This window comes from Tachypleus tridentatus, unplaced genomic scaffold (assembly GCF_004210375.1).
Source record: "Tachypleus tridentatus isolate NWPU-2018 unplaced genomic scaffold, ASM421037v1 Hic_cluster_2, whole genome shotgun sequence".
Classification (NCBI taxonomy): Eukaryota; Metazoa; Arthropoda; class Merostomata; order Xiphosura; family Limulidae; genus Tachypleus; species Tachypleus tridentatus.
In genome coordinates this window covers 1,016,820-1,043,424 of record NW_027467782.1, presented here as the reverse complement: position 1 = coordinate 1,043,424, position 26,605 = coordinate 1,016,820, and the positions used below count along the sequence as shown (strand labels likewise).

General features: G+C 31.6%; 2 long non-coding RNA genes across 3 annotated transcripts; both read left to right on the top strand.

The window, feature by feature from the left end:
• Positions 1 to 253: 253 nt before the first annotated feature.
• LOC143242405 (uncharacterized) lies at positions 254 to 11,528 on the top strand. Of its 2 annotated transcripts, XR_013022604.1 has the most exons (3): positions 502 to 942; positions 1,828 to 1,985; positions 9,304 to 11,528. It is a non-coding gene; the product is annotated as an uncharacterized LOC143242405 (long non-coding RNA). The 2 variants fall into 2 exon arrangements; XR_013022605.1 differs by lacking the exon at positions 1,828 to 1,985 and having other exon boundaries at positions 254 to 942.
• A 6,212-nt stretch (positions 11,529 to 17,740) lies between these two features.
• LOC143243402 (uncharacterized) lies at positions 17,741 to 21,743 on the top strand. The gene is made up of 2 exons (XR_013024472.1): positions 17,741 to 17,865; positions 18,043 to 21,743. It is a non-coding gene; the product is annotated as an uncharacterized LOC143243402 (long non-coding RNA).
• Positions 21,744 to 26,605: the final 4,862 nt, after the last annotated feature.

The window sequence follows — 26,605 nt, the reverse complement described above, 5'->3', positions numbered from 1 at the left end:
CCTCTTTGCTTTCTACTTTTAGAGATACATTTCCCTGACATAAGTGAGGATTTTTTAGCATTAGTCATATATAAAAGAATTTCTAAAGTGTGGAACATCAGGTTTACAATTTCACCCATTTAAAGTTCTAAATATTTATTTTTCATTATTTTTTTTAAGGTCTGGCACTAAAATTGTACTAATGTATAACTTGTAATTATAAATATTTATTCTTTATCAGTGAGAGTTAAATATTTTCTTTGGAGTGGTTGGAAAGAAATACAGTTTTATTCCATATGAGTTCTGCAGTTATAACACTTAGCAGAGACATAAATCAGGTAGATAATTGTGACTAACCAAAAATAATTGGCTTTATAAGTACAATGACATTATTTACGTAGCTAAAACTCATTCAAAACAAAAAAGCATAAGCTATTATATTACTGTAATTTTATTGAATGTTATTTTTATACATTTTAAAAATGCATGCTGGTACATTTTATCTGTTTTTATAACTTTAAAAATTAAAACAACTTATGTAACAAGTGTGTGGTACAAGTATTGTGTACATATTAACTAAAAGCATGAATTATTATACTGTACATAACTATCTTTAATATTAAATGAGTGTTCATAATTTTTGTGTGTTTTTCAATAGTTAGGTCACTGATATTCTTAGGGTGAATCAAAACAAGTGATAAAAGTCTGCTTAATGTAAATCACATACCACAGCATTGAAGTGTTTTATCTTGTTACTCTCAACACGGCTACAGTTCAGTTATATTCATCTCTTGCGGAAAGGTGATATAACTATTTTAATTTCAGGAACTGATCCTAAATCTGTACTGTATGTTTTTTATAAGTAAGAACAGTGTAAGAAAGGTGACAAATGCAAGTTTTCCCAAGATGATGTTGAAAATAAGAGTGAAAAGAAGAGTATTTATGTAGACTTGAGAGATGAAGGTAATGTATTTTATTTTTTTTATCTATGTATCTATTATCTACTAAAAACGTAAAGTATAAAGGTTTTTTAAATCAACTGTATGGTTTTCTGTGTTTGCATTATTAGTGTTAGACTACTGAAGCATTTTAAGAGTTTAAATGGCAATCTTCAGTTGTACCTTTTAGAAAATTAATGTAGATAAATCTAATTCTGTTAAGGGTTTATATCTTTCATTTCAAATATAAAAAGTTTAAATTCTATATTTTTTGGTCAAGATGAATTTTATCTAATAAATAATTTGGATTTCAATCAATTATTGCATACTGCACTTGATAAACCAGAATAAACATATGATATCATAGAAGAATATTCCTGCAGCTTTCAAATAGTCAAAATATTTTTCAGAAGTAAAACCACAACAACAAAAGAAACAAAATTCCTGTCTTTGGTATTTTCCTCTTTTCCTGAGCCTGACATTGAGGTCACTTGTTCACATTTATGAGAGCTCTGGGTATCTAATATGTTGACAAACCAAATTACTGCTGCAGTAATATATGATCAGTGTATTGACTATAGAATTTCCCATTATAGCTAAACATGCTACTGGTAAGATTTTCCAGGAATTTAATTCAACGTTATATACAGACTAATTCTAAGGAAATTAGATTCATGGGTTTAGCCACTGATTTCTTCTTCTTTCAGTAAAACAATGTTTCTAAGTAAGAATGTAATCAATAAGAAGACATTTGGAGTCTGTTTTTCTTTGTTTTTTAACACTTTTATTTTAGCCTGTCATATTCCACACCATTTCAAGAGTTTTAGTTTTCCACTACTTTTCATGCTTCCAAGTTGTTTGTTTTGGGAGAGAATTGCTCTTCTCATACTTTTGTTTCTGTTGATACCAGTTCTACCAGGGGACCGGTACATGTTGATAAACTTTACCACACTTCAAATCTGGTTGATATACCTATGGTAGTTGTGACTCAGATGTCATTTGTGTGGCTTTACTCTTATTTACACATGGGAGAATTGAGTATTTCATGTCATTAATGTATGGATTTTGGTAAGTTAGATATTTATATGTCTTTATTCACCTAAGTTATTTTAAATGAATTGTAAATGAGATGTTGATTATTAATTGTGTTATTACTAGATACATTTAATCACTTTGCAAGTACATTAATCTTACATACTTTGTGGTCTCAACAGATTTCTTGGCTTTGTTAGTTCATTATTAGTAATTTAACTAGGTATGTTTAGCCTAGATTATTTGTAAGTTACAATTATTACTACTAGTAACATATAATTATTTTATTTTTCAAAATTGTTAATCATGTGCTAAACCATTTTCCCTTCATAATCCACAATTTAAAATTCTTCCCCACAGTGTCCACTTCATTGCCCTATATCATGTTTTCCATTTCAGGACTTTCCTGTTTGTTTGGACAAACCTCAATTCTTTTTTCACTCTATGATAATTTGTGCTCTTCTCTCTATGAATAACTAGATAATGTTTGCTTCTGCTCATTCACAGTCCATAGACCACACTCCACTGATTCTACAAGATACAATAGAGGGAGGATTCCTCATGACAGTGGGGGAAATCCATTCTTAACTCCTCTCAATAACCCATTCATTTGGGTAGTTTTCTTCTTTTCAACCTCATTTGGGCCCAGCCTTCTCCTTTTCAGGTTTGGAGCAAGCAGTTCACATGTTCTTCACCTCACATTTCTTGCAGTTAAATGTATTCTATCTTTGTGGAGATGTGAACTATGGATCAAACTTGTTTGTATTCACTTTAGTGGGAACTGAGAGATCAGTGAAACTTCTCACCCATACACACTGCCTGCATCCATATAATAGTAACAACATTTACTAGTTCATGTCTTGCCTTATGTATTGTATGTTATAAAATGTTTTTCATTTTAAGTTTAATTTTCTTCATTAGTAAAACTTGTGATTTCTTTACTAATGTGATGTTAACGTGCATCTGCTTACAGAAGAACTGAATCATTTAACCAATCAAAATAAGTGTTTGTAATAATTATTTTAGCAATTAATCAAAATTATGATTGAATCAGTTGTCATGTTAATAATAAACTAATTGAAATTAATGTTTCTAGTTATTCCAAATATCCAGATGATCAAAATATTTGTTAGGTACAAACTTACATAAGAGGCAGGTGTGGGGATGCTTTACGACTGCCATTTCCATTAAATTTACTATTCCTGTCATTGTTACTGCAAAGCTACAGAAGCTATCTATCACTGCACCAATTTTGAACCATTGACTGTCAGCTTTCTGGCTATTTTAATAATAAGGTGTAAATTTATTGTATTTTGATTTTTTTCTCAACACTGTGTAATGTTTGTACATTACAATTGTATCACTATTATTTAAGGTTGTATAAGCATGAGCAGATCTGGGGCAGGAACCCAAGTGGTCCAGTCATTCATATTTTTAGTAGTTAATAACTTTATTCTTCAGTTTTGTATAAGAGAATGCAGGTGAGGTGAATGGATCCATCGGGGTAAACTTTATGCACATTTTTCAGAGATTAATAATAATATTGTTTAATATTATATTTAAATAGACATTAATTTAAGGTAGAGATCAAGGGAGTTGAAACCCCATCCCTTCTAGCTCTTCTTTTTTAAAGTAATACCTGTATCATTTAATGTTTTTTATCTGTGGGGTCTTAACTCCTCCCTCCATTTCCCCCCATTCATTTAATTAGGAAAACAGTCAATAGTATTGAAAATAAATATTAGGTTTCAATATCTGTTTGATTGGTCTATTAATTACCTTTATTATTATTTATTTGAATTTACTTTATTTTGAATCTGTAACAGTCAGGTGTAGATTCAGCCATTAACTTATGAATACAATAATATGAACATCAACTGAATGTTTCCCTGGTAAATTATCAGGCCTTGGCTTTTTCCAGAAATTAACAGTGTGCATGCATTCTAGACTTTATGGAGATTTGTTTTTAATAAAGTTAGCATTATTTTTCTGAATTTATAATGCACAGTGGAGGGATTTAGACATTTTCATTGTTGGTTGGTTAGCTTGGCATTTCATGGTGCAAAGCAACTAGGCTGTCTGCACCAGACATTTTGGAAATGAAGTTAGAAAAAATTACCTTTTTATCTAAATGGTAATAAAAAACTTTATTTTAACCAAAATTTTGAAAAAAATTTATGGTTATTATTTCTTACATCATTTGTAGCCCTTATATTTATGACACTTGTAGCTCTTGTAACATATGCCTACTTTAAAATCTGTTTTTTATTGTTTGAAAGTTATAATGTCACAAGTGTTTTAGTACTGTTGATATCCAAAATAAGTAAAATGCAAGTGACAAAAAGAATTGAAAACAAACTGATGTTTGCAAACACTAAAATGTGAATAGAGGTGTATACATGGTTTTCCTTTCAAAATATAATAATTTATTTCAATTAAAGTTTAAAATGTTTGTTTTTATTTTCCAATTGATCACATTAGTAGAAATAAAGATATAGATTTTAAATTGTTCATTACAACCTATATGAACTAATAATAATAGACTTTCTAATTAATTTTATCACTAATGACTTGTAACACAGGTATAAATAATAAAACAATGAATGTGATGTACACTTGTTAATTAAACCACTAGAAGTCTAATTGGACCCCCTCTTCATAAAAGAAAGAAAGAGAAACTATTCTTGCTATGAGAACAGTTGTTAAGAAAGTTTAAATGTACTTGGATATAGCACATAGACTATCATGTGTTGATAAAGTTAAAATATAGGTTGTTTTTATAGCTTTGTAAAGTTTCTTTTGTTGTGAATTCTGAATGTATTTGTGTATAAAATTATATTTTAAAGCTAAAGAAATTTTATTCAAAGAGAAAATGTATGATAACTTTGCATAAGGTAAGTAAGCTTATACAGTTTAAAGATGGGTTGAACTGATAACAAATCTTATTAAAAGTTTAACATGATAATGAATGTATAGTGTTTGGAAAAAGTTTTGTCATCATCAGGAAAGATAGGCCTTGTGCAACACAACAACATGGTATCCAGCTAAAGTGAAGCCCTTTCAGATACCTTATGCAATGAAATACAGTGGAGTGCCGTTAAGATGCAGTATTTGGGGAGTCAACCTTGTTAACCACGGCTTAATAGGTCCACGGATTAAACCTTTGTGACTGAAAAGCGAAGTCGCCAACAGCTCAGAAACTGAAGTGATGTCTATTGGGTGTGTGGCTAATATTTATACAATTCCATAAAAATATTGGATTATCGAATTTAAAATAATACTTTAATTATTGATCACTTTTTCACGGATTTACCGCGGATTAAGTTTAATGTATGGAGAGGTGTGATTCGGTAACAATGGCAGCCTCCATAAAGCTGGCATACAGAGCGGATAAGGTAGATTAACGGTCAATTTCTACTGTAATATATTCTAGTTATTTCCCAAATTAAAGCAAATCCTTTTAAATATCTCCTTGAAGTTATAAAGCCAGGATTAAATTTGTAAGCCACGTTTTGCACTTTCTTAAATTAGCGGTGAGCCGCGATAATCCTCGCTCATATTCGTCATGTCAGTGTCAACGACAAGGAGAGTGTGAGAAACTTTAGAAAGCCAGGTAGTAGATTTAATACATCAAAAATTCTGGGACAAGACTTGCTACAGCGGCTTAAGCAATTTCAGGGTTTAATGGCTCCACTGTACCTTACAAAGCAGGAAGCTGAGGCAATGTTGGAAGCTGGAATTGTTAAGCCTTCAAATTTAGCCTACCATTTACCAGTTTTAATCACAAAAATTAGAGATAGGTTAACTGTTTCTAAATAAATTTCCAAAAGCTGAATCTTGTGATGAAGTTCAACTCTGAAACTATGGACAACCTAGAAATTATAAGGTCAGGTTCTCTTCAAAGATCAACCTCAGTAAAGGTTATTGCCAAATCCTAATGAAGACAGGATTTACAGAGAAGACAGCATTTTTAATACTAGATGGATTTACCAATTTCAGCAGGTGCCAAGTCAACTCTGCAGAAACATTCAACTGTATGATAAGGATGATGCTGTGCAACACCACCAATATCAAGCACTATGCAGATGCCATCCTGACACTGTGAAATGGGATAACAACAAAATGTTTTGTTACCAACTGGAATATAGAAAGTTTAATAACTAAAATATCAGAAAGCTCACAAATAAGTCTGTTTTTAATATTTATACATTATGAGTGTCAGTATCAGTTTTTTTAAATAGATGAATGTGTTTCATGGTAACCACAAGTTTCATCACATGTTAAGTATACCATCACTGAGATGTTTTGAGAGAACAAACCAAATGCATCACCTTTACAGTTACAAATTTATATATGATCTGTACATGTCTGACTGTCAAGTTTTAAATGACAAAATGTATTTTCTGTGTGTTTAATGCTTAAAACAACATTAAATAGAAATATTTTATAACTTATGTACTTTCCATCTAAGTGGTATTGTAAACAAGTTAGAAAATCTTGATTTTCTGTATTAGAACTTACTTTTTTTTAGTGGGGGTTTCTTCTTAAAATGCTTAACAAGTTTACAATTTTGTAAATTAGTTCTGTTTAAGGATTTAAACATCTACAGTTTGTATTTATTACCACCAGTTAAGAGTACTTATGAAAGAAGCAAAAATTATGCAAAGGACAACATTAAATAATGTTCCTCTTCTTTTTTTGTTACTAAATCCTAATAATCTCATTAGATAAGAATTGTGTGCCCTACTTTGTGGAAAATAATTCCTTGAATTCCTTGAACTGATCAATTACACTCAACCCATTAGTACCACACCTTTTATAACCCATACAAGAAAAGCACATGCTTACTCCTTAATTTTTTTCAACCACAACATTATTCTAACGTGATATCATTTTTAATTTTTCTTTCACTCTGTTTTTTTTCCACTAATTTTTAAATTACCCTTAATTTCACATGACAGCTTTCATCTTTTTAACAGTTGCCATTTTTAGTTAAACAATTTATTTATCTTCATTATTTGAACAAAATAAACATTCTAGAACATTACTTAATAAATATTTACAATATCACAATATCTTGCAATTTCCTACCATATTCACTAAATAGTAAAATTGTACAATTTGATGACAGTATTTTATTTGGTGAACATATTAAAAAATATGTTTACAAACACTGCAACTTAATAAAATCATAATGTGTTTATTAAAAAGTAAAAACAGTAACTATAAACAGAGCATCAACCAAATAACTTTATTATGCTTTAAGCAATCTCAAGTTATGCAACCTCTTTGCTTCATACAATATACATTTCAGTGTATAGGTATATTATTAAACCTGATGATGACAAAACTTTTTTCCAAACACTATACATTCATTATCATGTTAAACTTTTAATAAGATTTGTTATCAATTCAACCCATCTTTAAACTGTATAAGCTTACTTACCTTATGCAAAGTTATCATATATTTTCTCTTTGAATAAAACTAAAACTATAGCTTTAAAATATAATTTTATACACAAATACATTCAGAATTCACAACAAAGGGAACAGAAAAGATAAGTAATTAATATGATTTTAATCTGTAATTTTTGATATTGCATTAGTTTTAGAACTAGCCACACCCACGAAATGTGTAAAGCTAAAATTCAATGTCGGATGCTGATCAAACTCAAAACTAGTAGTAGAGGTAGTTGTAAGTTAATTATTGCAAATACAATTTAAAGTTCTTCAAAGTGTGTATGAGACTGGGATAAATGGCTCATTTATTATCTGAGTTCACAATATTTTGTGACACAATAACTTGTAAGTTATTCAAAATTTCGAATATTTGTTGGACATCAGTTTGTTTGTTTAGAATTAAGCACAAAGCTGCACAATGGGCTATCTGTGCTCTGTCCACCAGGGGCATCGAAACCCAGATTTTAGTGGTGTGAGTCTGCAGACATACCGCTGTGCCATTAGGGGCTTGGACGTCAGTATGAGCAATTTTCTAACATCTAAATTGAATTTTATTAGGTGTCAGTTAAGTCCTCAAATGTTACCTAAGAGTATTAATAATAGACGTAATACACTTAGCAGATTAAGTGAAAAATGTTAATTCTTAAAGCTTTTGTCTTTGATTGATAATATAGTACCAAAGAAACTGCTGTTGTGGCATATAATACAACTCATTTAGGACATTCATTTGAAGCATTCTTGGAAATTTCATACACACACATATATATTCTTGTGGGATCACTGGCCATTAACAGGGAGCCAAAGGGTCTAATATTACTGAAGATGAAAACATTTTAAATTGTTCAGTTACTTATTTTGCTTATGCTTGTGATTTTTTTGGATAAAATACAAATAATTTTCACAATAAAATGTTATTACGTAAATTTCAAATATTTGCACATTTTATAGAAATGTAATATAAAAACATTTTCACCATTTTAGTGCTAATTTGATAAAAAATACGTATATACTGACTATACTTCATATATGTATATATACAGTCATAAACTATAGCAGTTTATAAAATAATTTTAAAAATATTTTAAGTGTAATATTTTTATCATTTGAGTTATCTATGATTACACAAGATAACATCTACACTCTCACATAATTTTGAAAGGTATTTTTTTGAACATTTAATTATTTTCCTATTGTAAATAATATGATATGATGATGGATTTCTGATGAATCTTTGTAGGTAATGGAGCCTTTTTAACAATAAAATATTGTTTTCACTGCATAATGCTCCTGTCTTACTGGTAAATATCAGTTATTCTCTTTGAAATGAAACATCTGTTTTCAATTGCCTAACTTTAAACTTCATACAACTTTTGAACCACTTACTTAATCAAATAAAATTCTGGTTCTTATTCCATAGTATCAACTATTATTTGTATCTTGATAAAATTATTGCAAATATTAACAACAAAGGCACCATATATAAATATACTCTTTAAAAAAAGAAAGGCAAAAGGGATATTTTTGTTATTTTAAAGAGAAATATATGTAATAACGTTACAAGCTCAGAGTATGTGATGTTACACGTGTTAAGGCACTGATTGTCAGACCAAAATGACAATAAAAGTTGTGCACTTTGAAAACGGAGGAAAACATCGGATTTTCGCCAAAACGCATGCGTATCCAATAAATTTGTTTGAGAAATCTGCAAAAACGGCTCGTTTGGGTTGAGAAAATATTTTACATAGAAGAGCGAACAACGTTTCGACCTTCTTCGGTCATCGTCAGGTTCACAAAGAAAGAGGTAACTGACCGAAAGCTACCTGAGTGTCGGAATGTAGAGGGCGGTATTAGATGTTTGAATATATAATTTATTTATTTTATTATATTAATATAGCACCATCACAAGGCTATGGAATCGTCACCAACAACATGGATCAACTCGTGACCGTCCACGATCTGGCAGACCTCGTTTGACCACGCCCGCACAGGATCACTACATCCGGTTACGTCACCTTCGGGATAGGACCACCACTGCGACGTCTACAGCTTCAACAGTCCTTTTGCACATTCGAGGGAATCTTACGGACTTCGCCTTTGCAGACTTTGGATGTTCAGCAGTGACTGTGCAAAGTTTCACACATGTCACACAGAACTACCCGGAATAAACTTGTTAACAATATGTCTTATATTCTGCCTTTTGCGTTTCTTTTTTTGAAGACTATATGTTTTGAATCCCATTAGAAAATAATAGTGGTGTAAAGGTTTAAAATTATTTAAGTATGATTATTTACACACATTGAAAAACCTTCAGTAGTTTAATGTATTTGATTGAGGTGAAAAAGCTAAAAGAATTAGGAATCGTGTTTTTAGAGAAATTTATAATTTGAAAACAAGAAGGCTATTTTAACCTTGATATAAGATTTTGATGTGGGCTACCATTGCATTTAATAGCTTATAAGGCTCACTGGCATACAACAACTACAGTAGTGGTTGGAATACAATTGATGCAAGTAGTTTGTTATAACAACAGTTTTTATGATATGAAGTTTGTGAATGCTAACTTAGAAAAGGTATTCACTCCATAACAACTGTTATACAAGTGTTCATTGTCTGTTCCCTAGTAGGACAGAGGTTAGTGTTTGAATTTATAATGTTAAAGTCAGGGTTTTGATTCCCCTTGGTAGACACAGCAGATAGCCCGTTGTTGCTTTGCTATAACAAAACAAACACATTCTGTCTGATATGTCTAGAATATTATCTACCATCCACTCACCGTATTGTCTGACTGAAATTATATATGAATGAAATCATTAGATCATTAATGCATGTAATAAACCTTTGAAGTCCAAAGTACATGTAGTTTTTAAATTAATTAATGCATTCAGAGGGAGATTTTAAGTTTCTAACTTGTTATATTATATTCTTAAAGTTTATTTGTAATTTTTCTCTATTTTTTCACACAACTATTTAAAAGTTATTATATTTTATTAGAATATCTCTCCTTTATGACTGAACCTTTTTACATTTATTATTCATGTAAAATAATAACATTTGGTCAATCTAGAATCTCGTAAAGCTGAAAAAATATATATCTGAGACAGCTCATATCATTATGTTTTCATCATCAACTTTGAGGGTTATTTTAGGAGTCACAAGACGATGAAAAATTCCGTGCGATATAAAAAATTTGCTTATGTGTTCATGGGCTATGTAGCAGTGGTAGTGGATTTATCAAGTGGAAGCTGACGTATGCTCTCCATAGAGAGCCATTGTGTGGGTTTTCTGTACATTAAAACACAGCTGGCTACAGTACAATGTTTTATCACATTTTAACACTACTGGTATGTATTTTTTTTTCTGGTCATAATCAGCTATGTTTTTTGAGTGGTTGTGATACATGCTTTATTAAATAGTGGGGTTTAACTACATTGCTTTATTAGGTAATTATAGCCTTTAGGTGTTAATTATCATCCCTATCTGGTAAAACATAACAGAAGTGATCATGTTGTATATTTTGTTTTTAGTGAGGTATGAGTTTAGTGCATTATGTAATCATAGTATTTGATTTTGTCCTGTTGAGATGTTAATCCAGTGTTTTGGTATCATGAAAATTCTAGTCAAAAGTAATAATATCTAGATATTTTCAAACATTTGTTAACTTTTCATACAATCGTTGTCTTCAGTAATTTTTACTCGTGAAAAAATTTAAAGGAACTCAGCATTAACAGTTTTATACCCTATAAAAGTGTTTCTTGTGCATAACATCAGGGTCAGAAAAGCAAGAACTTGTTTATCCTTTTAATAATACTAAAATATTAGTGTATAAACATTTGATCATTTTTTAGGTTTTGTAATGTCATTAAAACTTTTAATTACTTTTCCATTATTTACAATTTGTTACCCTCTTGTAAGTTACAAAAAACAATGTGCTCATTACCTTTGAAGGAGTTTCAAAATGACAGGGTTTATAATTTTGTTGTTTTCTGACAATAATTTTATAATAGCTCAGGCTGCAAGCTAAGAAGTGATGCATTAAATTAATCCTGATTCTCCTTTATTATGTTTATAAAGAATACTTGATTATGAGTTCTAATAAAAATTGCCAGGTTTATCAACAGCTTTACTTAAAACCTTTAGATACCTACCTTGTAGCTTAATATTGGAAAATGTCACTACTACAGCAGCTTCTTGGATATAAAATATGGAAATTATCAGTCAGGTTTTCAAAGAAATCTATGCAGTCTTGATGACATTCTGTAAACCCTGACATAATGTGATTGGGATTAACTTGTTGCTGCTTGCTGGTAATATCAGCAGCAGGTTACCACAGATATATTTTGTTCTTACCATACATATACAGTAAATGCCATTGAAATAATGTGCTTTATGTAATTTCAGATTACTGTACCTATATAAGCAGCTGTTTTATGTGGGACGAAATTCTCCTGCAGGGTTAAGAACCGAAAAGAACAAACCAACATTTACTATTATAGAGTATATATAGCTGCAAATCTACAGTATGACTTAAATGAGTCTTACAAATCATAATGATCAAGTCTGATTGTAAGCACTTGTCTGTAATGGCAGATTCATTGCTCTTAACTTTAACCCTCTGTTCCTGGAAACATTTCTTGAGACGTCTCTGAACTAAGTAGTTTAGAAATAGTAGATATTTTATTTTTACCTAAAACATTGAATGAATTTTTATTTCTTAAAAAATTATAGAAGTTGCTGTTTAAGAGATGTTTTCTTGTAGGAAAGACAAATAGAAAGTTCACTAACATAAGTTTCAGTATTAAATGATAAAGAGAAAAACAAACAAACATGCAAATCAGGTACATATTGTAATGATGCTAGGAAAACACTAGGTAAAAAAAATCAATTAAAACAAACAAAATATAGGAGTTTAAGAGTGTTTACAAGAGAATAACTTATTGTTTAATTTTAAAAGTATAATAAAGAGAACAGACTACTAATATTCATCACTGGTACAACTCACTTACCATTTCAAACAATACAATGTTCCTCTTCTACAAGATGGTTCGTGTTTAACCTTCCAGTCCTCTTTACCTCAAAACTAATATCTGTAATGTTAAACATCTTTTTTCTTGATCATTTAATGGGAGTGTGTACAAAGAGAGCATACTCATATCAAGAATTTCAACTTACATTCTTAGTCCAGTGAATAATGTCACTCCATGACCTTTGTTCACTGACAGCATTGGTCATGAAACATTGGTCAGACTTGCGGGGGTCAATTATCTGTTATAGCCGTTCGGTTACTCCCGAAGGACAAGGCGCTGAGGTCATGGTAGCATTGCAAAACTGGATCAAGTAATAGACAATTTACCGACTTTGTTCGGTGAAGTACTCGTGTAATGTGCGTTCTGATTACTGATTTACAGCATATAATGTTCATTTCACAACGTTCACACAATGTTACATGACAACGTTGATTATTCGCTATGAAGTGACTGCATTTTGACGATTTCATAACAGCGTTATGGTATAACGTGACCAAATCACAACCAAATTGTGGCAACACATGACGTTGCAACTCTCATATATGGGACACTGGACATTACTTGGATAAGAGGGAAAACATTTCATTCTGAAATTCATTCCTAATTATGTAACATCAATTTGGCGCCCCACCCCGACGCTGCGCCCGGGGACAGATGTACACCCTTGACCCCCCCCCCCTTCCTAGCTACGCCACTGGCGAACGTGTAATCTTTTAAGCCAAAAATCATGAACGGTAGAACTTTCTATTTAAAACACCAATAAAAAGTATTTTAATTAGTAAAGAAAAATCCTACCAGGAATAATATATTTTTGTGTGATAATCCTCCATATGAAACAAGCATCTCAACGTTACTTGTTTCAGATTACCCTTAGTAACTACAAGTACTTCTCATTACTTTCGCCCGGCATGGCCATGTGGTTAAAGCACTCGACTTGTAATCCAAGGGTCGCGGGTTAAAATCCTCGTCGCACCAAACATGCTCGCTCTTTTAGAAGTGGGTGCGTTTTAACGTAACGGTCAATCCCACTATTCGTTGTTAAAAGAGTAACGCAAGAAATTAGCGGTAGGTACTGATGATCAGCTGTCTTCCACCTACTCTTACATTACTAAATTAGGGACGACAAGCGCAGATAGCCCTCAAATAGCCTCAAGCGAAACAAAAACAAATATTGATTTTCATACTTGGATTTTGTATAATTATAGTATATATGTCGATGTGTTTCTTAGTGAATGCCTGGATTTGGTATGATTATAGTAAATATGTGGATGGATTTGGTATGATTATAGTATATATGTCAATGTGTTTCTCAGTGAATACCTGGATATGGTATGATTATAGTAAATATGTGAATGGATTTGGTATGATTATAGTATATATGTCGATGTGTTTCTTTGTGAATACCTGGATTTGGTATGATTATAGTAAATATGTGGATGGATTTGGTATGATTATAGTATATATGTCGATGTGTTTCTTTGTGAATACCTGGATTTGGTATGATTATAGTATATATGTCGATGTGTTTCTCAGTTAATACCTGGATTTGGTATGATTTTGGTATGTATATATGTCGATGTGTTTCTCAGTTAATACCTGGATATGGTATGATTATAGTAAATATGTGGATGGATTTGGTATGATTATAGTATATATGTCGATGTGTTTCTTTGTGAATACCTGGATTTGGTATGATTATAGTATATATGTCGATGTGTTTCTTAGTTAATACCTGGATATGGTATGTATTATATGTAAATATGTGGTGAATGGATTTGGTATGATTATAGTATATATGTCGATGTCGGTGTGTTTGGTATGATTATAGTATTTATGTCGATGTGTTTCTTAGTGAATACCTGGATTTGGTATGATTATAGTATATATGTCGATGTGTTTGGTATGATTATAGTATTGATGTCGATGTGTTTCTTACAGAATACCTGGATATGGTATGATTATAATATAGAGGTCAATGTGTTTCTTAGTAAATACCTGGATTTGGTATAGTTACGGTGTTCACGTCAATGTGTTTCTTAATGAATACCTGGATTTGGTATACATATGTTGATGTGTTTCTTAATGAATATCTGGATTTGGTATGATTATGGTATATATGTCGATGTGTTTCTTAGTGAATCGTTTCGGTAATCCAATTAGGTATTTGCTTATGTATTTGACATAATAATTGCAGGATGACAAAAGTGAAGTTATTTATTTCTAAAATTTTAATGTATTTGTTTGTTTGACATTATGCCTTTTTTTATGAAGTGTCCATTATTACTATTTTTTGCATCGATGTTTTTTTTTAATTTGAAAATTGGGGTTTCGTCTTATATCTTTATAGAATTGCTTTGTTTTTCTTTAGTAAATGTAAGACTCAATATCTTGGTATAATAATTTTTAGCCATCAAAATACTTTGATTTCACGAATTCATGTTCATTCCGACATACATCTATTTATTAAATATTATTTGTGTTACATTAACATGAATAGTACATAGTATTTCTGTAAATATTGCAATCTCTTTGAAGTTTGATTTAGTTATTAATATTTTAACTTCAACTGCATCATAACACAATTTTATATAAACTCGTTTTATAGTATTTGTCTGTATTTGGAAAGATTATGGAAACAATATATATTTACATAAGTATAATATAAATGGTAAAACAACATGCGGAAACTAAAATGTCTTTGTAGTTTTTCTTATATGAATGAAAGCAGCTAGAAAAAGGTTAATGGCATTGGTTCACTTCAATATATTTACGTACAAAATTATACATACGTATTATAATGTACATCTGACGAGCCGATGATTTATTTTGCGTTGTTGTTTTTGATTAAGCACAAAGCTACAATGGGCTGTCTGTGCTTTGCCCACCACGAGTATCGAAACCCGGTTCTTAGCGTTTTAAGTCCGCAGACATACCGTTGAGTTACTGGGGGACGTTTATTTTTATTTTTTGCGATGTAGTACAAGTTCAAATAGCCGGAACTTTTAATTTTAATTTAAAAGTTAATTTAATGTGAATGTGTATCAAATTTATAATAATTGCCAACAAGATTCATACACACAAAAACAATATCAAGTCCTCTATCTGGCATGATAATAACTTTCAAGTTGATATAGATGCAGTTCACTTAACGAGGAAACTAGCTAACTCTATTATTCGCTGGACTCACGCCGTTTATAAGCTGACTTTTAACCGCGGAAAATATCTAATGTCCTCGTAAAAATACTATCGTCTAAAGTTAAATGGTTTGCAGTGTTCGACATCAATGAACGTTCTTGGTCAAATATAGGTAGTTTTTTTTCGATTAATAAGCGTTTATAACAGTTATCAGTTCTGAGGTTTATAGTATACTAACTGTTACAAACTAACAATATATGCTATTTCTCAGCGAGTTTGATGACTATCTTTCATAATCATTAGACAAGGTTCAAATTTCAGTTGGCAACAATACTGGCAGTAACTAGAACTTAAACACACATATCTGCAATTGATGATTCTTTACTCTAGAATCTTCTACAAATTTATAAAATAGAGGAGAATTTCGCAATACATATTTAACACAAGAAGTGGCGTATATTTCTAAATATTAATATACATTTAACTAAAAGAATCGTTCATATTAAAATAAATATATGTTAATGAAATGCCGTTACAATCGAAACTACGTGAACTAAACCCAGGGTTTGTTTGCTTGTTTTGAATTTCGCACAAAGCTACTCGAGCTAATCTGTGCTAGCTGTCCCTAATTTAGCAGTGTAAGACTGGAGAGATGATAGCTAGTCATCACCGCCAACTCTTGGGCTACTCTTTTACCAACGAATAGTGGGATTGACCGTCACATTATAATCGGGATTCGAGCCCACGACTCCTCAGATTAAGAGTCGAGTGCCTTATCCACCTGGCCATGCCGGGCCCAGATTTTGGAGATGACAATGTTTAAGGTACTAGCAAATATTGTTTCCAATATTTATGGTCTTTTTGAGTTCTTCATTATTCATCATCTAGTAACCTAAAGAAAATAAAAGAAATCTATACAGTAAATAGTTGGTCAAAATCATAAATTTGGCCAAGGAGAACAATATTATTCACACACTCAAATAATCTTGGTTACAAAATAATAAGTTTAAAATGACTTGAAGACTTTATAAATATTTCTCCTCGGGAAATATGTACGTAGTGCTGTGGCGACATGTAACTGATAAGTAAATAAATATTTATATATACAATCCAGTTATGTTGCGTGTATAAAGCATTTTAATATACAATGTTTGGGATTAAAAAACCAACTGTGTGCCTTTGATAAGAAGAAAGCCACCCGGCAAAGAGCATGGTAAGTCAGTGGATGTGCAACGTGAAAACACGGGTTTCGACCTCGACGCAGATAGCCCTTGAGTAGCTTTGCGCGAAATTCAAAAACAAACAAACAAACAAACCGCCCCTTTAGGCATAGAACATGAGGTTTAGGTAATTCATTTTATTTTATCTTTTCAACATTATCAATGTCTCCCACTGGTACAGCGGTAAGTCTACGGATTTACAATTCTAAAATCATGGGTTTGATTCCCTTCGATGGACTCAGCAGATGGCCTGATGTGGCTTTACTGCAGGAAAACACATACGCATCACTGATAGCCTGTATTTTTAAGAAAACAAAAAAGCAGCAAATGTTTTGAATTTCGCACAAAGCTACCCGAGGGCTATCTGCGCTAGCCGTCCCTAATTTAGCACTGTAAGACTAGAGGGAAGGCAACTAGTCATCACCACCCACCGCCAATTCATGGGCTACTCTTTTACCAACAAATAGTGGGATTGAAAGTAACATTATAACGCCTCTACGGCTGAAAGGGCGAGCATGTTTGGCGCGATGGGGATGCGAACCCGCGATCCTTGGATTACGAGTCGCACGCCTTAACGCATTTGGCCATGCCGGGCCTAAAAATAATTAAACATGCCATTATTGATTCATTTTTCTAATTACTTGTCATTTGCTACCCAGTGGCTCAGCGGAATGTTTGTGGACTTACAACGCTAAAATTCGGCTCTCAATAGCCGTGGTGGGCTGAGCCTAGATAACCTATTGTGTAGCTTTGTGCTTAATTCAAAACAACAACAACAAACTTGTCATTTAGGTTTTATTGCATATAACGTAACTAATTTTATTTGAATTAATTTTGGAAAAATTAATAAAAAATAAAGTGGTTGCAAGAATTATGAAAAATGTGTTAAAAAGTGGATTACTTAAACATTTGTTAATTTTAGAAAGTATATTCATTTTTCTTTTCGTTTTTGTAAAGTGTCGCTTGTTCCTAGCTGAATTTGATTGGTTATATCACATTGTTCTATTCTGAGATATTGAATTGCGATTGCTTAGCGAAATAGAACGTTTTTAACCGTTGTGGAAGAATCATTTAAACGTAAGTACTCTTAGTTATCTATAACAACATAAATTTGAGAAATTCAGAAAACTCTTGGTAATATCAAAAGCTTTACCATCCTTTTTACGTTTTTGAAAATCCAGAACTTTTATTTAGTTTTGTGTTTTTAATTTAGTGATTTATTGAGTTTTAAGTTTACGCTCTTCCAAACATTAGGCTTAAGATGGCTAATGTGATTAGAAAAAGCTTAAGAAATGGACTACAAAAGGTTTCATCAAAAATTGTAATGTAAGTATGTATGATTCACATAATTATGTTTGATTTATATTAATTTGAAAAAAGTAGGCTACTATGTTTAACCAACACATTTTTCCTTTAACTATAATGGTATGAATTAACAGTGAATTTTTATTATGCATAAAAAGCGCTTCGTACGTCATAAATGATGCATCAAACAATCAAACTGCTTTCTGGAACACGTTCTCATTATGCGGTAAGTTACAGCTACTACTCTGTAGGTAGGAATTTTATACCAACTGCAGAACTTCGTGCTTATCGTGTATGAATTAGCTTATCATTTATCCATGAAAAAAAAAATTAAGTTAGTCTGGTGCTGCAAAGGAGAATGTGTTGAATCAAAAGCAAGGAATAAAACGAAAGTACAAAAACAAATACATCGAATACGGTTTTATCGCTTTGGAATCGGAACATTCTCAATTACCATTCTGCCTACTCTCCAATGCAGCTTTATCGAACGAAGCGCTTGTTCCCAGCAAAGTGAAGAGACACTTGGAAACAAAACATTCAGCTGTGAAGGATAGACCAAAAGATTACTTCGAGAATCTCGCGGTTCAACAACATGAGCGATCAAGGAAGCTTGTGAAATAGATGAAGCTGTTCGAAAAAGGATTGATTGCAAGTTATAAGGTTTTTCAGTTGTTTGCAAAACGCAAGAAAGCGCATGCGGAGGCCAAATCAGTCATTGTGCCAGCATTAGCAATCATTGTTGAAACTATGCTTGGAACGGATGCTGCCAAAAAGGTTAAGTAAGTTCCACTGTCCAGTGACACAATTTCACTCAGAATTGTAGACTTATCGTTGGATTTGAAGGATCAAGTTTGCGAACACTTGGAAGCGCCTGAAGATGAATTGTCTCTGCTCTGGTCTCTTGAAGTTGATGAATCTTCTGACGTTAGTGGAAAATCTCAAGTTCTGACTTTTGTTCGATTCATAAAAAGATGGAAAATCGTAAACGAATACTAATTTTGCAAAGATTTAAAAAGTACAGGAAAGGCCAAGACATTTTCGAGTTGGTGAATGAAAACATTTTGCTCTTCAAATTACATTGGAATAACTGTGTCAGCGTTTGCACCGATGGCTGTTCTTCAATGTAAGGTAAAAAGAAGGGATTCGTCATTCTGGTGCGCCAACAAAATCCAAACATTAGGATTGTTCACTGCATGATTCACAGAGAGGTGCTCGCCTCCAAATCTTTACTGAAAGATTTGCAGTCTGTTATGAATCAAGTTATTCAAGTAGTAAATTTCAAGTCTCGGCCACTTTAGTCTCGACTTTTCTCTCTTCTCTGTAAGGCGATGGATTCAGACTACAAAAAGCTTTGTTTTTTGTTTGTTTTTGGAATTTCGCACAAAGCTACTCGAGGGCTATCTGTGCTAGCCCTCCCTAATTTAGCAGTGTAAAACTAGAGGGAAGGCAGCTAGTCATCAACACCCACCGCTAACTCTTGGGCTACTCTTTTACCAACGAAAAGTGGGATTGACCGTCCCATTATAACGCCCCCCACGGCTGAATAAGCGAGCATTTTTAGCGGGACTCGGATGCGAACCCGCGACCCTCAGATTACGAGACCTAACTGATTCTGAAGTCTGGGGACCAAGCAGACCTAAGAGCCTTACACCTTATTGGACAGAGTGGCAGAATCCACTAATGATTAGCTAAGCACCACTTTTGTACCAGTGGTGCAGACATGGCAGTCAGCTTCCAAAACATTGTTATCAAGAAAGATGAATGGTAGGCCCTTCAGTATCAAGAACCCTCTCCTAAGTGTCTTATCATAATGTGTCTATAAACAATGAGCCACAAGTAGTGTATGTGCATTGGTCTGTGCAAAATATCACTATATCTCTAAGCCAGAGAAGCCCTGTGAGAGTTGAGGTTGTCCTAAAGGACAGCTGAATGTTGGGTGGCAGAGAAACACGTCTTCCAGAACTCAGTACCACAAATAACAAATACAACACCTTTGGAATCATTGTTGCTAGTAGCCAACAAACTGTGAAGATCTTATTGTCAGTAGTGTCATCAATAACAACAGAGGGATAAACAAAGGGATCACTGGACTACTGGCAGTGTTAAATATGAGGCCAGTGACCAAGAGGTTCTGAAGATTGCATCAGTTGCAGATGATGGCTGACTTGTAAATGAAACCATCAACATTCATTGCCATAGTCCTGACAGTGATGCAAGTTCAATTTTTTAAAGTATGCACGTCAGGAAATATCCACAAAAACTTGGACCATGTATAACTGCAAATATCTACTGCAGTAACACCACCAGCTGCTGACAGAGCTGGCTTAAGCCAGCCAAAGTTTAGACTGAGCTAGAGAAATAATAAGAGACACCATAGCAGCCAAGTGGTGTTCCACTGCCACTATAGAGGGTGTGATGTTGGATATGAAGTGTGAGTGATGAAAGCTAGACCTCATTTCTGCTGCTTAGGTTAGTATAAATTTTCCCCATGTGCAGGAGGTGGACAAAAAAAAGTTGCCTTTTTAATTTGTTATATCTTTTGTTAGATAACAGAAAAATATCTAAAACATACGTTTTTAGAACACACTTGATGAGATCTGTTCAAATATGATCTTAAATCCTAATTTTAACAATTGTAGGCAACTAGGAATAAGAATATCTAAGAAACTGTAGCAGGGTGCACATCACTTCTTATGATAAAATGTCACAAAAATCATAAAACGTTCAGGTATTTACAAAAGCCATGTAAAAATTAGGATTTGATATCATATTTGATAAAATAGCACATTCTAAAAACATAGTTTTTACAAATTTTTCTATTATTTATTAAAAGACATAACAAATTAACATTTTAAAAGGGGCAACTTCTTTTGTTCACTCCCTGTATGTGTATATATATATATATTTAATTGAGTGATATATAAGCATCGTGGTATTTTCTCTTTTTATTATTTGCTTTTTCTCTTCTGATATATTGTTTTTGGTATTTAAGAATGAGTAATTGATTAAAGTATAAATAATTTGCAGTGGCTGGCTAGTGGGTTTGATTTATTTGGTTTTATAATGTAAACATACCAATTTCAGTACATATGTCCCTACATTTTTTTTATTATAATCATTATGTTAGTACTGAATTTCTTCAAAAGATTAATTTGTTTAGTATGTATTATTAAGTGTTATTTTATATATACTTTTAAATTTTTTTAGAAGTAATTTTATTTAATGTATAAAGGCTTAATTTTTGATCTAATGCTGATTTGTTCTTCATTTGTCATAGAGCAAAAGAAGTTATTAATTTATCTATCTTTAGTTCATCTAAAGAATAGCTTCCTCTTATGTCATGAGTTGTTATTCAAGGGTTATTTTGCATTTCATTGTTTGCAGTTTTATGTATTATTCTTAAACATTATTTTTCATTGTAACTATACATTAAATGTATATTATTTAAATCATTTTTGTATTGAGATTGAAATTTGTATTTTCTGCTATGTTAAAATTTATTTTGTATAATCATTATGGAAGGGTTTTCTTTATTGCATTTCTTTGTTAAAAGTTTCTGAAGTGTTCATTATAGGGTTTATATAGTTGTTCTGTACTTTGGTGGTAAATTTCTGTGTTGTAAGGCGTGTTAATAAAATTATGATATTGAATTCTTTTTATGGAGAATTTTTAAAATTAGGATGCTGTATCGAGTTCTTTGTCTAAGGGTTGTGCTGTCTTTGTCATAAGTGTTCAAAAGAATGGTAAAACTTAACACACTGTGTAACCATGGTTCAACTTTGAATTTTATATTTTGAAAGTTAAAATTATCTACTAGTTTGAAGAAAAGCCTGAATTAGGGGAGAGAGAAAAATATTGTGTGTACAAATAAATGCATGTAATTTAAAAACAACAAGGAATATGCCAGTATGTTGAGACTGTCCTATCCACTGTACTAAACCCTAAAATAATAACAAAACACTCAAAGCCATCCCTTATTATTCAGATATGTAATGTGTCTTCCCCTTAACTTCCTCAGATTAACTGCATGTACTACATCTGAAAGCAATCCTTTTGAGGGGTCAGCTACCCTGTTAGAAAAATAAAGTTGTCTTAGTTAAAGACAACTGTTACGTTATAATTTCCCTTAACAGTCTTAAACACCTTAATCAGTATTTGACATAGTATGTTTTTGAATTTATAATTTGTTCTGTGTGTGTGTGTGTATGTAATTTGATGTTGTTTAAGTTATCTTTCTCCTTACCATTGTATTGAGCTTACACCTATTCTGCTCATGGTGTAATGGGCCTCTTGATGAATCAAGACTCATGTTAATGTAACACTTGTTACAAAGAACAAGAGAACTCGTATTAATATAACACTTGTTACAAAGAACTAGACATTCATGTTAATGTAACACTTGTTACAAAGAACAAGACAATCATGTTAATATAACATTTGTTACAAAGAACAAGAGAAACTCATGTTGATATAACACTTGTTACAAAGAACTAGAGACACTCATGTTAATGTAACACTTGTTACAAAGAACAAGACACACTCGTTATAATTTAACACTTTTTACACAGAAAGAGACACTCATGTTAATGTTACACTTGTTACAAAGAACAAGAGACACTAATATTAGGTTAATACTTATTGCAAAGAACAAGAGAAATCGTTTTAATATAACACTTGTTACAAAGAACAAGAGACATTCATCTTAATGTAACACTTGTTGCAAAGAACAAAAAACAGTCATGTTAATCTAACACTTGTTTCAAAGAACAAGAGAAATCTTGTTATTATAACACTTGTTAGAAAGAACAAGAGACATTCATGTTAATGTAACACTTGTTACAAAGAACAAGAAACAATCATGTTAATCTAACACATGTTTCAAAGAACAAGAGACACTGATGTCAATACAACAAGTGTTATATTAACATGATTGTTTCTTGTTCTTTTTCAACAAGTGTTTCATTAACACGAGTTCTATTGTCTTTATAAAAGTGTTTCATTAACATGAGTTCTCTTGTTCTTTGTAAAAGTGTTACATTAACACGAGTGTCTCTTGTTCTTCGTAACAAGTGTTATATTAACATGTCTCTTGTTCTTTGTCACATGTGTTACATAAACATGGGTGTCTCTTGTTTTTTGTAACTAGTGTTACATAAACGCGAGTTCTCTTGTTCTTTATAACAAGTGTTATAATAACGTGAGTGTTTCTTGTTTTTTTGTAACAAGTGTTACATTAACATAATTGTATCTTGTTCTTTGTATCAAGTGATATATTAACATGATTGTTTCTTGTTCTTTGTAACAAGTGTTACATTAACATGAGTCTCTTTGTTCTTTGTAACAAGTGTAACATAAAGATGATTGTCTTCTTCTTTGTAACAAGTTTTATATTAGCATGAGTTCTCTTATTCTTTGAAACAAGTGTTATATTAACATCATTGTTTCTTGTTTTTTCTAACAAGTGTTACAATAACACGAGTTTCTCTTGTTCTTTGTAACAAGTGTTAGATTAACACGAGTATCTTTGTTTTTTTTTCAAACAAGTGTTACATTAACAGGAATGTCTTGTTCTTTATTACAAGTGCTCTATTAACACGACTTCTCTTGTTCTTTGTAGCAAGTGTTACATTAACATGAGTGTCGTGTTCTTTGTAACAAGTGTTGTATTAACATGTTACTTGTTACAAAGTACAAGAGACTCATGTTAATGTAACACTTGTTACAAAGATCTAGAGACACTCATGTAATGTAACACTTGTTGGAAAGAACAAGAAACAATCATTAATCTAACACTTGTTACAAAGAACAAGAGACACTCATGTTTATCTAACACTTGTTACAATGTACAAGAGACTCTCATGTTAATGTAACACTTATTACAAAGAACAAGAAACAATCATATCAATGTAACACTTGTTACAACGAACAAGAAGTCGTGTTAATATAACAGTTGCTACAAAAAACAAGAGACAATCATGTTAATATAACATTTGTTACAAAGAACAAGAGACACTCATGTTTATGTAACACTTTTACAAAGAACAAGAGACATGTTAATATAACACTTGTTACAAAGAACAAGAGACACTCATGTTACTGTAATACTTGTTACAAAGAACAAGAGAACTCATGTTTATATTACACTTAATACAAAGAACATGAAACACTTAAAATGAACACTTGTTACAAAGAACAAGAGAACTCGTGTTTATGTAACCATTGTTACAAAGAACATGAGACACTCATATTAATGTAACACTTGTTATATTAACATCAGTGTCTCTTGTTCTTTGTAACAAGTGTTATAATAACAAGATTTCTCTTGTTCTTTGAAACAAGTATTAGATTAACATGACTGTTTTTTGTTCTTTGCAACAAGTGTTACATTAAGATGAGTTTCTCTTGTTCTTTGTAACAAGTGTTAGATTAACATGAGTATCTTTGTTTTTGTAACAAGTGTTACATTAACAGGAATGTCTTGTTCTTTATTACAAGTGCTCTATTAACACGACTTCTCTTGTTCTTTGTAGCAAGTGTTACATTAACATGAGTGTCGTGTTCTTTTGAACAAGTGTTGTTTTAACATGTTACTTGTTACAAAGTACAAGACTCATGTTAATGTAACACTTGTTACAAGGAACAAGAGAACTCATATTAATATAACACTTGTTACAAAGAACTAGGCACTCATGTTAATGTAACAATTGTTACAAAGAACAAGAAAATCATATCAATCTAACACTTGTTACAAAGAACAAGAGACACTCATGTTGATATAACACTTGTTACAAAGAACTAGAGACACTCATGTTAATGTAACACTTGTTACAAAGAACAAGACAATCATGTTAATATAACATTTGTTACAAAGAACAAGAGAACTCGTGTTAATGTAATACTTGTTATAAAGAACAAGAAAACTCATTAATAGAAAACTTGGAACAATAAGTAGGAGACACTCGTGTTAATGTGACTTGTTACAAAGAACAAGACACACTCGTTATAATTTTACACTTGTTACAAAGAACAAGAGACACTAATATTAGGTTAATACTTATTGCAAAGAACAAGAGAAATCGTTTTAATATAACACTTGTTACAAAGAACAAGAGACATTCATCTTAATGTAACACTTGTTGCAAAGAACAAAAAACAGTCATGTTAATCTAACACTTGTTTCAAAGAACAAGAGAAATCTTGTTATTATAACACTTGTTAGAAAGAACAAGAGACATTCATGTTAATGTAACACTTGTTACAAAGAACAAGAAACAATCATGTTAATCTAACACATGTTTCAAAGAACAAGAGACACTGATGTCAATACAACAAGTGTTATATTAACATGATTGTTTCTTCTTCTTTTAACAAGTGTTTCATTAACACGAGTTCTATAGTTCTTTATAAAAGTGTTTCATTAACACGAGTTCTATTGTTCTTTATAAAAGTGTTTCATTAACATGAGTTCTCTTGTTCTTTGTAAAAGTGTTACATTAACACGAGTGTCTCTTGTTCTTCGTAACAAGTGTTATATTAACATGTCTCTTGTTCTTTGTCACAAGTGTTACATAAACATGAGTGTCTCTTGTTTTTTAACTAGTGTTACATAAACGAGTGTCTCTTGTTTTTTGTAACAAGTGTTACATTAACGCATAGTTCTCTTGTTCTTTATAACAAGTATAATAACGTGAGTGTTTCTTTGTCTTGTTTTTTAACAAGTGTAACAAGTGTTACATTAACATAATTGTATCTTGTTCTTTGTATCAAGTGATATATTAACATGATTGTTTCTTGTTCTTTGTAACAAGTGTTACATTAACATGAGTCTCTTGTTCTTTGTAACAAGTGTAACATAAAGATGATTGTCTCTTCTTTTTTGTAACAAGTTTTATATTAACATGAGTTCTCTTATTCTTTGAAACAAGTGTTATATTAACATCATTGTTTGTTGTTTTTCTAACAAGTGTTACAATAACACGAGTTTCTCTTGTTCTTTGTAACAAGTGTTAGATTAACACGAGTATCTTTGTTTTTTGTAACAAGTGTTACATTAACAAGAATGTCTTGTTCTTTATTACAAGTGTTACATTAACACGACTTCTCTTGTTCTTTGTTAAAGTGTAACAAGTGTTACATTAACAAGAGTGTCTCATGTTATTTGTTACAAAGTTGTAAGAACATGTTAATGTTTGTTACAAAGAACAAGAGACACTCATGTTAATGTAACACTTGTTACAAAGAACAAGAAACAATCATATCAATGTAACACTTGTTACAAAGAACAAGAGAAATCGTGTTAATATAACACTTGTTACAAAAACTAGAGACAATCATGTTAATGTAACATTTTTTACAAAGAACAAGAGACACTCATGTTAATGTAACACTTGTTACAAAGAACAAGAGACAATCATGTTAATATAACACTTGTTACAAAGAACAAGAGACACTCATGTTAATGTAACACTTGTTACAAAGAACAAGAGACACTCATGTTAATGTAACACTTGTT